Here is a 15,742-nt window from a genome sequence, read left to right on the forward strand (position 1 = left end):
ACATTGGTGTGCAATCTGGTGATAACACATCTGGTTCCGTTTGTTGTTTTTGGCGGTTCCAAGGATCGAAGAATCATGATTGGCGATCCAATTTTGAGATTTAAAATGTGTGGAGGCATTCCAGATATCTCCAAAGAGTTTAAAAACTCCACAGGGTAGTGAACAGCTTCATATTCATTAGTAGCTGAATCAACTGACTTGTATTGCTTTGTGTCTCCTGGAAATTCATCCATTATTGAATTGTTCAAATGATTCACATTGCTGTTTAATGGCGAAATAATAGCCCTCTCAGCAAGCCAATCCGGTGATTTTCCATTGTTTTGCAGGTCTGGGTACACTTTGTCTTTCAGTTGCTTCTGATTACCGACACATTTACCAAGCGCAGTTGGAATCTTAATTGTGTCAGGTGAAGAAGTGATAGGAAACTGACCATTACCGATTTGGAGAAGCAATTTTGAGAAATCTGCTGCAGCTGTGTTATCAGAGATATAGGCTCTCATATTAGTAGTCAGTCTCTTCACTATAACGTGCCTCCAGAGATTGTTTCAAACTTGCATTGACAATGTTAGCCCTTGTGCCATTTTTAACCACTGGGAGGATTTGACGGAAATCACCGCAAAATAAGGTTGGAATGCCACCCATGGGATTCTTGTTTCCTGTGATGTCTTGCAGTGTTCGGTCAATTGCTTCATAAGCACTCTTGTGCGTCATTGGGGCTTCATCTACAATGATTGCAGAGGTGTCTCTAATTACATTTGCCAAGGCTGAGTTACCAGTAATTTTGCAAACTGGCTGATCCATTCGATGAGTATCCAAGGGTACTTTAAAAGTGCTGTGAAGAGTGCGGCCACCTTGTAGTAGAGTAGCAGCAATGCCACTGAATGCTTTTGCAAGCACAATCTTTCTCATGGATCTAATCTTTGCAAGGATCAAATTGATTACAAAAGTCTTGCCCGTACCACCTGGAGCATCAAGAAACATCATGTTTTTGTTCATTTCACCTTGTGCTTCCAACATTGCCATGAATGAATTGTAAACTTCTCTTTGAGAATCGGTCAGTTTTTCTTGCATATTTTCTGCTTGTAGGGAAGTTCTTCAAGATTATAAGTAACTTCACGTTGATACTCTCTCGCGAGTCTTTCATCTCTCCCTTGCATTGGTGCAGGTAATCCATAGCTTGCCAATGGTTGACCGCACATAAGGAGAACTTTTTCTTCAATTAGACAAAGAGTTTTATTGTAGATGTCCTCATTAAAATCTGCTTCTGGATTGTTAACTTCTTGCCTGTATCTGTGAAGAATGTCTTCAGATATTACATCACGAAAAGCCATCCAGATCTCAAGAGGATTTCTTGGCTCACAGGCTGTTAAAATTATCACAAATAGGCTTCGCAAATTTGAAGGTGATTGAGTGGCACTTGCCTCTCCTACTGCTTGATGCAAGTGATGGTCATTTTCTAGAAGGCCTCGAGCAAGGCACGCTGCTCTGTATGTTTCAAACACCTGACCATTGTATGCTCGCAAATTTTGAAATGAAGTTGGACCAGCAACCTCATTGAGCAACAGGCGTAAGAAATAACACTCCCCTGCTTTTGGACTAATCGTGTAGATTCTCCCAATGCATGGTGCCTTCCATACATCATCATTTTCAGTACCTTCAACTTGTACCCCACGCATTTTTCTCATCCATTTCTTTGTCGATTTGTTCCAAGTGTAAAACTCAGGGACTTCTACGTATTTGAGACCCCTTGCAAAGTCATCCTTATGGCAGAGTTGAAAAAATGCTGTCAAAGTTGTGGCAGGCGGTGGACCTTGGGCTCGTTCCAGAGCAGTATCAGCTGAGAACATGACACGCTGCCCATTTTCAAGATGAACAGAAAGTTGTACAATTGGGGGGAAATGTTCATGGATGGGATGTTCCAATATCCTCCAGGCTGCCTCTGAACTGCCGACAGACCTTGCATTCTGGAACTGCTGGATCTCATCCACAATGTGACTTTGTACTTGGCCTTGTTGGTTAGCTGCTCCATCAGTTCTTTGTAGTTCAAACACTGCTTGATCACATCCTTTATTCACGTATTTGAGGACATATTTGATGCTTTGGATCGAGCTGCAAATTTCTACGTTAATGTGAGCGTTGAACTGCTGAAGGAGGACCTTGTTGTACGGAACAATCCACTGGTTTGTTATTTCTTGATTAACATACCGACCATTTCTCTTCATCCTTATTGTACCAGTCTGGCCTCCATCTTCTGGTTTTCTTCGCCTGTACTTGGGGTAAGAGTCTTGGCCTTGCTCGGTACACTGAAGAAATTCTTTTGGGTATTTTTTGGAACATTTGTTGTCAATCATACATGGACAATTTGGATTAAATGGTCCACAAGGTCCATGCACCATATGTGCCATCACTTTAGCATGAAGATCAGGATCTTCCTCTTTGTCAGGGATCTCTGCAGATATGCAGAGATCCATTTTTTCTGGTAGAAGTTTGTCCTCTGGGGCCTGCCAGGTGAGGATGTGTGCATGCGGCAGTCCTCTTTTTTGATATTCAATACTGTACAGGAAAGCCCTCAACCTGCCAAATCCTCCCTTTTTAATAAATTCAAGTAACTTTTTTAGCTTCTGCCTGAAAACCCTGGCAACAATATCTGGACGATCCTGAGGGTCTTGCCCTTGAAGACAATTTTCTGTAATTTCTGTCCACTTTGGATTTGTTGTGAACGTGATGAAGAGGTCGGCTCGGCCCATTCGCCGAACATATGCCATGGCATCACTTTGACGCTCAAACATGTATCGAGGGCCTCCTGTATAAGTTGCCGGAAGTACAACTCGTTGACCAAACTGTTCTGGATTCCCATCCTCCCTAAGAATTGAATCTCTCAAGTTGCTATAATTGTCAGCTCTCAGGGTCTGTTGCTCACGCCTCAGGAACTGTAAACATTCTGTTTCAATCTTGCAGTACACATCCACCAGCCATTGTTGAAATAGCCTTCGGTACCAGAGAAAATAGTTTCCAGGCCGAGTCATTAAATGGTACGAATAAAATTGCTGTTGGGTAACTTTTCGCCCATTGGATGCCTTCATGTAGATGTTGTAAGATGGAGAACCATAGGGGTACATTAACGGGTACATTAAAGTATCATAGAGGGGATGTAGTTCGGAGATCCATTTTAATGTATCATTTCTAAAACGCAAGACAATATCCCGGTTAGCTGTTGGTTCATTCTCCATTAATATTCCAATCTCATACGTTGTTGTTGGAGCATTGAATCGCCGTGGATGCTCTTCTTGCGGCCTTTGGTCTTCCCTTATGACAACTTTATGTTCTACCAAGTGTTCTTCTTCAATCCTCTCCTTTGTTGTTTTCAGCTGACAAATAAAGCTGTTGTTCTCATGTAAAAATTCAGTCAGACTTTGGAGAATGTCTCTATTGAGTCTACTGTCACGTCCCCGATTATGTAGTTCCTCTTCCAGACTATCCAAGAAGTAGACTTGAATAAACTTTGCTGTTTCATCTTCAGGTGGTAAAAGACTCCCAATCTGGTGGCAAACCTGGCCTCGAATTCTAAAAGAAGGATTCCACCCATGTACTGCCGCAATTTTGTGACCAAATGATGTCATTGCAAAACAATTGTTATAACTGCGTAGATTTTGCAGAAAATCTTTAGAGATGGGACCATTGCCGGAGAGCAAATCTTGAAGCAACTGAGGCAGTGGTGGAAAGCTATCAAGCACAACTTTGCCAGAAGAACAACAACCAGGGGTTTCTCCTTTAAATTTTACAGCTGAGCAATGTTGACATACTTTGTCCATTTTTCCTATATCAGCTGTAGTGAGAGAGTCATTTTTGTTGTAGAGCAATCCTTTTCTATTGCAGTGTTCTATTTCATGGTGTCTCAAAGCAGTCATTCGTTGTCTAGCTGCCTCGTTTTCTGTCAATTGCTGGGGCAAAGTCATACTCTCTCTCCATGCAGCCTCTCGTTGTTGCCCTTGGTATAGGCGAAATCTTCGTTGGGTTTCCGATTCATTCTGATGTCGTTGAGCCACTCTCAACTCACCTTGTGTACGTTTACTTACCTCATATAATTCATTCGATCGTAATATTGCTTCTCTTTCCAGTGCATATCTTTGCCTTTCTTGAATTTTATCGTGATGAATTTAACCGCCTTACAGCATGTCTAGTTCTGTCAGCTTCACGTTGGGTTTCTCTTTCCAAATCTGACAGTCTTGCTCTCCTTTCTCTTTGACGTATCCTGTTAAGTTCTAGACGTCTTTCTCTATCTGAATTGTTTTCATTGGAGCGAATTGCAGCAACTCTTAGTCTATTAGCTTCCAATCTTTCCATTCTTTCTTCCTCACTTTCGTTTCTACTTCGTTTGGGTGGCATAATTTCGGTTTTAAACGGAATTGTTTAACGATATTAATGATTGTAAATTAATTAAGCGTAAAGGAAATGTATACTAACTGAAATGGACGAACTATAAATAATATTTCTGAATAGTACAATTATAAACAATTATATTGTACCTATTTACTATGCCTCCCCACGGGACAGAGTTAGACACCAGGGTCGTTTTTTAACGTGGAGAAAAGGTACAAAAATAAAAATTGTCTCAGTCGTGAAGGATTTCTCCTCCACCGAAAGAGAACAAGAAAATGAAGTGCAGCATCTGAAGAACAGATGGTATTTATTTGCTCCCCCACTGAGCAAATTAGGCACAAGGCCGTTTTTAATGTGAGGTAAAAACCAGCTCCCCTAAAAGTAGGCAAAAAGGGGGCACTCTGGTTACCAAAAATAATAATTGTCCCAGTATAGAGGGTTTCCCCTCCATTGACTGGTACAAATTATCTTCAGTGCAGCATCTGAAGAACAGATGGTATTTATTTGCTCCCCCACTGAGCAAATTAGGCACAAGGCCGATTTTTAATGTGAGGAGTGAAGGGAGGGGGAAGGGGACCAGCTCCCGAGAGGTGGGAAATGGGAGCTGGTTAAAGGTCAGGCATGTGGGGCTGCCCCCACATCTGGTCTTTGCCAGTCATAGCTAGTCCTAGCTAGTCAAAGCTTGCAGCATCTGCCGGAACAGATGGTATTTATTTGCTCCCCCACAGAGCAAATTAGACACAAGGCCGTTTTTAATGTGAGGTAAAAACCAGCTCCCCTAAAAGTAGGCAAAAAGGGGGCACTCTGGTTACCAAAAATAATAATTGTCCCAGTATAGAGGGTTTCCCCTCCATTGACTGGTACAAATTATCTTAAGTGCAGCATCTGCCGGAACAGATGGTATTTATTTGCTCCCCCACCGAGCAAATTAGGCACAAGGCCGATTTTTAATGTGAGGAGTGAAGGGAGGGGGAAGGGAAAAAGGGGACCAGCTCCCGAGAGGTGGGAAATGGGAGCTGGTTAATGGTCAGGCATGTGGGGTTGCCCCCACATCCGGTCTTTGCTAGTCATAGCTAGTCATAGCTTGCAGTATCTGCCGGAACAGATACTACACTTTGATCTTGACCAAAAGGAATGAATAAAAGCGACCTACGTGTGACTCATTACTTCCGGGTGTAAACGTCACAGTCTAAAAGTAATAATTAAAAAAAAAGTAAATGTAAAATAAATGTAATACCAACTTAGGTTAACTAAGTAAACAGTACAATTAAAACAGTTCTATTAAAACAAATAATTACTAAGATCTAGGTAATTGTTAGTCTCATTGTTATGGTTTTAAAGAAAAAAATGTGTAAAAAAAAGTTCTGCTTTTGTGAGTACGTGTATTTCTTTTAAATTACATAACCTTTTTATTTTATTATTTATATCTCTTTTAAATTTATATATTTTGTTAGTAAACTGGAAGAAATTCAGTTGAATAAAACCTTGTTCGTGTTCTTTACGTTAAACTCATATTTTTATAAAAGGTTCATCCGGTTTAAAGAAAGCACTAAGTTTAAATAAGACTGGAAATAACTAATTCAATATATAAATAGAAAAATGAAATAAATATAAGCTTTAAGTCTTAAGATAGTAATAATCAAAATGTAATAAATCATTTGTAGTTCAAATCTATGATAAACAGGCTTTCGAAATAGGCTCGACCAGAAAGATTAAATTGGAACGAAATTATAATCTCCGTGCCATTTTCAAAACAACCCCACAAAAGTAACGATATCCTGCAGTTGGTTAAATGACAATGTTGGTTGTAAGAAAAATGTAAAAGAAAATGCGCTTATCTGTTTATTTTGACCTGTTTTATTTAATTAAAAAAAAAATTGGCTATAACTGGAAGAGAGCGTTATGTTTTGGGGGTTGTTTAAAAAATAGAATGGAAATAAAGTTAGTTCCGTTTTAATTGTGTTTAATTGCGGCAAGCGCTAACAAAATCGAAAAATCACTGTTTACATTCGAAATGTTAACTTTTATAGGTTTACAGGTTTGCTGACAAGGCTGGGGGTGTTTAATACAATTATTTTACTAAATTGATTTTTTTCATTTAAAAATAAAATTATTTATTTTTTAATAAAGTTTTATTTTAAAATATTTGTTTTTGTTTATTTATATAAAATTACGATAGTTGAATTGTATTCTTTCAATTATATTGGCAAGTAAAATATAAAAGATTAAAACGGAACGAAATTGAAATTTCCATTACATTTTCAATACAATCCCAAAACATAAAGCTTTGCTCGCCAATGAATTGTTTTGATAATATACGTAAAGTGAAATAAATCGAATATAAAATTAAATGAAAATATATTAAATAATTAAATGTTAAATAGATTTTGTAAATAGTACAGTTGAAATGATTAGAATATTTCCAATATGTAATAAGGTCGAGGTAATTAGTTAAAGAGATTTAATATAATGTGATATGCAAATGAGCATAAGTCATTCGATATGGGGGTGGTTTGTAGACTAGTATATAAAGAAATTAGGCATAGATTCTTATGTCTCCTATAACAGAAACATCCTAAAATGGGTTCTAATGTTTCTCTACCAGGAGAGATCTACCCTCTTACCTCCTTTATATTTCGTTGATGATGGAGAGCTGTACACACAGACAAAAACACACGAACCCTATTACTTTATAATAATATAGATATATATATAATTTTATTAATTTCCTCATTTTTTCTGTTACTAGAGTATTTGTGTTGTCTAAAAAGAACGAAATACAACGATAGATCGCAAAAAATTTAAAAGCAATGAAACTATTTTGACGAGCAAATGTTACTTCCGCATATCGTCATCACATGACCTCGTCACATGACCTCGCCGTATGACTTCGATGAAATAATCCTTAGTAATTTCCTCCGTCGAATTACACGTAGAAATTATAAAACCTTGCACTGACGGTCTCAGCATCGTCCGCCCTCCTGCGCATTCATTAGCCTGCTATTCCTCCCCTGCTAAACACGCACTGCCGTCGTGACTGCTTAGATGCTATGTTACTGATGCTGCCCCCTCTCCAAAGTCGCCTCCTCCTCCGACGCCATCACGCACTTCAGACGCCACTCAAGTATAATAGATTTTATTTCTGAGGTGGAAGCCACCATTACGGCGCCAGGCGAAGGCGGAACACTGTGATGTTTTACCGCCGCGGGCGATCATACCAAAAAAAAAAAAAAGAAAGGAAAAACGTCAGTCAAGTCGTCTTATAAAACAATAAAGTTATTATAATAAAAAGGTGACAACGTACATCTCTCTCTCTCTCTCTCTCTCTCTCTCTCTCTCTCTCTCTCTCTCTCTCTCTCTCTCTCTCTCTACTAATGAATTAGTCTGACTTACCTATACCCCTTTCCGCCCGTCATACACCGTCACGATTTTTTCCTCCGCGGCGACAGGATTGCTGGCATAATTAGTATGTTTTGTTAATCATTATGATTTAGTCGTTTTTTTCTTCTTCTTCTTCTTCTTCTTCTTCTTCTTCTTCTTCTTCTTCTTCTTCTTTTCACAAGAAAGGAGGAGTTTTCCCTGGGGTTCATTCAAGTGACAACAAGTACCTTTGCGGAGAATTTCTGTTTATCTTTGGTTTAAGTGCACAAATGAATCATGAAATGAAAACGGATATTTTGTACTGTAGCAAAAAAACAAAAAACAAATGTACAATAAATCTTACCAAAGATAATTCACTCTGACTACGTTTATTTGTGTTTTAACCTATTTAAAAACACTTCAAAAATAAAAATAAAAACCTAATGTCCAATCTGTTCATTTAGAATGAAAAAAAAAGTATAGTTGCCCATGAATTCAAATCAACTTACGGGCAAAATTTAGTAAAGTGAAACCAATAAAAAGTCTGAATGTTTGTCCAAAGCCACTTTGTATCAAGACAGGACAGGCATCACCGCGACCTTCTCTGACAGGTTTTACCAAGGAGTAAAAACCCGAACTGAGAATGCTGTCTTTCTTCTGTTAAAGACGAAAATAAGGAGCATGCATCTTCTATGAGTGTGTGTGGAAACCGTGACTACATGACTACATAACTACATGCCGGGGTAAACATTTCTTGAAATGAATTAGAATTCCCGTTGATGATGGTGTTCGTTAGAATTAAGTCTCCGCTGCTCAAGTTGGAACAGATTAACATTTTTTCTACTACATGAAAAATCCCGTCAACATCTTGGCTGTCAACCGTTCAACGCATTTCATGTGTGCGATATATTTTTAAGATAAAAACCTATTCCCTAAAAGGCCTATGTAAGAATGTACCGGACCAGAGTTATTTTGTTTCATCTCTACACAAGGTAAAGTGTTGGTTTGATGAAAACGTGGAACGAACTGGATTCGAACAAGGCATCTCCAAGTTTTCAGTCCGTGTCGTTAATCATTTAGCGGATTTATTTGCGTCCCCACTGAGCAAATAAGGCACAAAGCCGTTTTTTAATGTGGAAAGTGAAGGGGAAATGGGGACTAGCTCCCCGGGTAGTATGGGAGCTAGATAGTGACAATTGGTATGAAGCGTTTCCCCTACATTGACCAATAACTGATTGCTACAAGAGTAATGGTCTTATATGTGGGGTTGCCTCTACATATAAGGGATTGGGCGAGTTCTGTCATTAACCATTTAGTCATCATCACATATCGTGCCAGAGTTATGTATAGAGTTATGATATATATATATATATATATATATATATATATATATATATATATATATATATATATATATATATATATACACGTTTCAAGACACTTTTTGTACAGACATAATATATATATAATATATATAATATATATTATATGATATATATATATATATATATATATATATATATACGTATATATGTAACTTCTGACCAAACTCAACCTCAATATCCAACTTCATCACACTGATGAGCTATCGAAAACTGATACTGATAGAGAAGCTTTCGGGCTTTATTCATCATCTCGATACAATTATGCGCTAAAGTTGTTCATAACCGTATCAAGCTCATTTCTATTAACGGCGATATGGATTACTTAAGGTTGAAAACATAGATTTTGTAGAGTTAAGAGATAAATACAAAGTTAAAAATCATGACTATGCTTTGTTTAGATCATGTTAAAGTTGATCATAGTTACTTCTAGACGATAACAGCTTTACATCATCCGTAAAGAGTAGCGCTTTTCGGTGAATTTTTCTGGCAGAGCATTGCCATAAAGGGGAAACAGGACATGATTCTTCAGGCGCTCCTCCACTGCATGTATTCTGAAATACAATCATGGCAATCATTCATGTTAATAAACGACACAATCCATTTGATCATCGATGGATGATCTTTATAGGAATAGATTTATTTGAATGAAGCTGGTGATTAAGCAAGCCATACAACGTGGAAATGTCGAAGGGCAATATGTCTGCTGCGTCGCATTTAGAGCACCACTTCTTTTTTTCAACACATTTACAGACTATTGACGAGGTGGTGTCATGCCAGAGTTATCTCGGTTTTTGTGAAGAAACGTGGTGCTACGATCGGCTTAATAAAAAGGAGCAGAACCTGTTTCATCTGAGACCAGCCGCATATCATATAAGTTGATAATATCTGTAATCGTCTGTGGCGGTAGAATTTTACATTAAAACGATTAAAAAGGAGCTGAGTTGAACAATTCCGGGCAAATCTTCATTGCTTTGCTGACTCCATTTGTTTAGTTGGTGACTTGAACTAAAATAAGCAAAAATAACTTCAGATCAATTGATTTGGGATTCGTGGCGCAGTTGGCAGAGATGTTGAATCTCTACGGTTCCAGGTGAGCATTGTCTGAAGATAGCGGTTTCAATCCTACCCGAAGCCGGCCAGATGCTTACTTGGCCAAAACGTAGTGAGACGACAACAACTATGGAAGGCAGTAATTGCTGAGGATGCAGTTAGGAGATTCGGAGTTCCTATCCCGTCGCGGTTACCACCTGATGAAGGCTAGAGGAGTAGTTGACCGAAACATCGTGAAACAACAACTAAAAAGATGAGGATAATAGTCCGCAATAAAATAAATTAGTATTAAAGTTGTTTTGTCTAAACTTGAGAACCAGTATTCGACTCGTGGGTTAATCTCCAACGTTTGCTCAGCCTGAAAAAGCTTTCGATGAAAAGTTACTTAATTAATATGCACAGGTGATATTACTAAATTGGCTATTCCGGGAGGATTTTATTTTGATAATGCAGAGGCTGATTGACTGAATGGGACCAGACCTCGTCAGACGTCCCCTGTTCCCTAACTATAAGGGGGCATGCGAGAGCGAGTTTTGGCAGTCGTGTCGAGTTGAGCTGAGTTGAGTTGAATTGGAGTGTAGACAGAGTCTGAACTACCTCCTCCGCCCATGCTGCCCGCCACCCATCCCTCTCACTGACCAGAGGCGATATCACAAGGGAGAGGGGAAAGAAAAATAAGAAACAAATCGTGCGTCGCAGATAATTATGAAACAGTCCACTTGAGTTAATTTCTTTCAGAAGACAGCAAGTTTAAAGGGGCACCTACCCCAACGCCAGATACAGACTAAGACCCGCGTCACATCTATTTCCCCCCTTTGACTTTGAGTTTACTTTTCTTTTTTTATTTTTTCTTTGTTTTATTTTTATTTTACTTGTGGACCACATGTAAAAAGGGAGATAACCGAAGTAGCGCATCAAACTATGTCGTCGTAAAGGCGATCGGAGTGACGCTACTGAACTTTCTTGGGTAATCTGACATCGGAACCACCTAGTACTACACTTACGATCCGATGAACTTTCCGTGGAGTCTTCGTCGGATTACGTTTTCGGCCGTTTGACCAAGACGTGAACTTCGTGACCGTCTTCATTGGTTACAGTCCCTCTCTTCCATCGGTCTGCTACTTTAATGAGCTATTTTCAGTAATTTCGCCTTCCACACAAGCAGGCAACACTATGTGTAAGATGTCTGCTATTTGCTAATCGACACAGGCGCACACGTACTCAAACTTTGTTGGGCATATTCTTCTGAACACAATTTCATAACAAACACACATGTATCCTCCTCACAGACTTACTTTAAACTGTATGCAAACTTTTCTGTCTCCGTGTACATGGACATGTTCGGATTATTTACAAACATTTTCAACACATCCTCAAAGACAACTTTATATCGAACTCAGTTGGATACGCGAATAATAAATGTGTTTTGTATACTTTTCCGGTTTTGAATGTTCACTTTGCTTTTGTAAAAATCCATGTTGTGATCAAGAAATATTCAATGCTAAGAGGTTGTTTATGATAACTCTTTCCATGACCTTGACTGACCTTGACCTTGATCTATTCTGTTTGATATCTTTCTACTTAGATTCGTGTTTTTATATTTTTGTCTTTAAAATTAGTTCCGTATTTATATTTCAAGCAAACAATGTATTAATCTAAAAATGTCTAATAATGTGTTTGTAACGAATCATAAAATTAACATTTTTTTTTAACTTTTTTTCACTCTGACAAGGTATATTGCTACTAGGACCTAAAGGTTACTGTAAATAAGATGTCAAATTTAAATGGGGAGTTGTGTAGTAAAATGAGTGCCGCATAAGAGTTGCATCAAAAGTTTGTTGGTCTGCGACTCATCATCTCATCCATTACATTTTTTTTTTAATCCAGGAGAAACCATTGCGGCGGAGAAGTACTGTCAGCAAATGGATGAAATGCATCAGAAACTTCAACAACAACACCCAGCATTAGTCAACAGAAAAGACCCTATTCTCCTCCACGACAATACTCGCGTTGCTAAACCGACCCTGCAAAGTTGAATGAATTTGACCCACGAAACACTGTTTTATTCGCTATACTCTGTACCTACTTCGATTTTTTTCAAACATCTCCACAACTTTCTGCGTGGTAAATGCTTCAAAAGCCTAAGTGATATCAAAAACGCCTTCAGCGACTTCGTGTCCATCAAAACGCAAGATTTTTACGTAACTGGCATAAACACATTTGTTTTGTTTTGTATTTAGATTCTGGTGGTGCTTATTTCGTTCAATAAATTTTTGTTTGGGCCGAGATATTTTCATCTGAATTTAAAAGTTAAAACCGCAAGAACGTTCTTATCAGCCTGATATGCCGTCTATGAGTTTCCAGACTTTTTCGTATGATAGTACATAGACGAAAGTCTTGTCCCCTTCGAAGTAATCTCCTCCACCCTTCTGGAAGGCCCCATGGAAGTTTTCTTGTGTTAGCGTGTCAGTGATCTTCGCCACAGGCTCTTTTATCCCCTAAATTGTCTTGTAATGGCAGCCTCTAATGTTTTACTTGAGCTTAGGAAATAACCAAACGTCACAGTGCGCAAGGTCTGGACTATAGGGTGGGTGAAGAACTGTCTTGATTCTCACATTGATCAAATAGTCTGTGACAAGGATGAAGTTGGGACTGATGTATTGTCCTGGCGGAAATGCCACTGATCCGATTTCCGACTGAATATCTTCCTAAAATCCCTTAAAACCTCCACGTTTTATTCCGTGTTGACTGTTTGTCCAGTGAGAATCCAGTGCATGTACATCATGACCGTGCTGTTAGAAAAAGGGATCATCATAAGTTTCTGGGTGGATTTGCTCTGTCTGGCTTTCTTGGGTCTGGGAGAGCTAGCATGTTTCCACTGGGAACACTGTCTCTTGGTCTCTGGGTCATAGCAGTAGATCCAGCTTTCATCGCAGGTCACCAGAGCATCAAAAACTGTGGGATCTGAATTAATCAGATCGGCCATCTCCCTGTTGTCATGACAACGTCTTTTTTCTGATCTTCTCTGAGCACTCTGAGCATGCACATCTTCTGCATCTTCCGTTCCTCGCGAATAATTGTGTGTATAGTTCCCACGCTGATATTCCACTGTGCAATTATTGTCTCTATAGACATGAGACGGTCCTTATCCATGAAATTCTTTATTTGGCCAATCGACTCTAGTGTTCTGAATTTCATACTCCTCCCACAGCTCTCATCATCCCTCACAGACTCCCTGTTTTCCTTGAATCTCTTATGCCACCTAAATACTAATGTGCGATTCATTCAAGATCGTCCAAAAGCAGTGTGAAAGATTTCATACGTTTCTGTGGCATTTTTTCTAAGTTTAGAAATAGAATTTAATTGCATATCGTTATTCTAAATGTCATCATATCCAGATTGCATTTTTGAAATTCACCAGCTGTGACAATAAAACTTGGGAGTTTTTTTTTTCAACTTTTGTTGCAGCTGTTGATTTGAACCTTAAATAATAAAAATTGGTCAGTCATTTCATATGATGTAGAGTAATAACATACTAAATTTTCAAGAGTCTACAACAATTTTAGGTGCCTGTACAAAAAGTGTCTTGAAACTGATTTAAGGCACCTAGTGTATATATATATATATATATATATATATATATATATATATATATATATATATAATATAATATAATATGTATGATATATAATTAATATAATATATATTATAATATATATAATATATATTATATAATATATATGTATATATATAAGCTCTAACCAAACTCAACCTAAATATCCAACCTCATCACACTGATGAGCTATCGAAAACTGATATATATATATATATATATATATATATATATATATATATATATATATATATATATATATAAGTTATAAAATGTATATGGCGATTAAGCTACACTGAATATTCCGCGTTTCATCCACTCTAGGATTCTTCAGGCTTATGCTCGAATTCTGTGGTTGTTTGTCGTTTTTATATGCGCATCTTCTATTGAAATGTTAGTTAGCCAATCAGCTTTCTAGTATCCACCGCGCCCTTCCTATCAGCCAATGAGAATGCATTTATCGGACAAAGGCCTAATTGACCTCTGGTTGACCTGTTCCTTTGTGTGTGCTCTATTTAGCCTGGATATTTAGCTTCTTGATCTGTTTTAAATATAGGTTAGTGTTTTTTTGTTTTTGTTTTTAATGTTAGTTTATATATGAATATATATATATATCTGTAAACACATATATATATGCACATATATATACATATATATATATACATACATATATGTGTGATCGTTTATGTATATTCATGTTTATTTAATTTATTTATTTGTTTATTTTCTATTGTTTTTGTTAGTTTTAACACTATTTTGTATCGCTATCCTAGAGTAAATTTTATCTTGTGAACACAGTTGTTTTCTATTTCTCTTCTACAGTTTAATAGATGTTGGGGTTCTTTAATCTACATGCGTCGTCTAGGTTCCTACACGTGGTAGCTTGTCTTATTATTTTCCATTCGACTACCGGCGAATGTCCGCTTTCCTTGAGTTCTCAGTATTTATTCGCTAGTGTTGTTTTCATACGGTGTTTTTATTGTTGAATGTACTTTTGTGGTCATAGTATCGAGTTTTGAAATCTAAGGCAGTCATACCTACGTAATATTTTTTGTTATTCGGGTTTTCTTTCGCAAATATTGTGGCCTGGTAAACTACGCTTTTGGTTAGACATTTATTTTGAAGTGGGCAAAATGTGCAGTGTCTACAGTTGCATTTATCTTGTTCGCTATTAGTATTTATAGTATGGTTGTTCTTGTCCGGGGTGTTTATTATTATTATTATTATTATTATTATTATTATTATTATTATTATTTCTGCTAGTGTTAGTTTTATTTTTGTCATGGTGTCTACTTTTTTATTGTTTATTTTGTTGTTGTTTACATTGTTTTTATTTAATATTTTGTTATTATGTGCTTTAATTATCATCTCTAAATTTTCGCAACAGCTGTAGGATAAGTTCAAGGTATTTTTATTGAAAATTTTGTGTAAGGGGTTGGTTGCGGGAAAGTGTTTTTCAATAAGACCTAGAAATTTCTGGTCAAGTTTTGTTTTTAACATTTGATTGTATGGGGCCGTATACCAAATTATAGTTCTTTTTCTTCTATTTTTAATTTTATTATAGTTATTGGTGTTTTGTTGGTTATATTTGATATCGATATTTTTGTATCGGCTGTTTTTTAGGGCTGTTTCGTAGATATTGGTTAACCTGTTAAATGCATTTTCATCGCTTGAGTTATTACTGAGTCTACTTACGATCGAGTTAGGAATCTGTTTTATAATTGATGGTGGGTGATTGGACTTAGGGTTTACGTATATTGGAGTAGCGTTATCTTTTAAGTAGGGTTCATATGTGTTTTTATCTAAATTATACGTGACGTCCAGGAAGTTTGTTATTTTTATGTTAGTTAATACGTCTGCTTTTAGGCCTAATTTTTTCATTTCCTTGTGTGTGATTTTCTTAAAGTTATCACCCTTGACTTTGTTGGAGTTTTTTACTATAGCTAGTCAATCG

The sequence above is a fragment of the Euprymna scolopes genome, chromosome 21, assembly GCF_053919585.1.
Source record: "Euprymna scolopes isolate OS-2025 chromosome 21, ASM5391958v1, whole genome shotgun sequence".
Lineage (NCBI taxonomy): Eukaryota > Metazoa > Mollusca > Cephalopoda > Sepiida > Sepiolidae > Euprymna > Euprymna scolopes.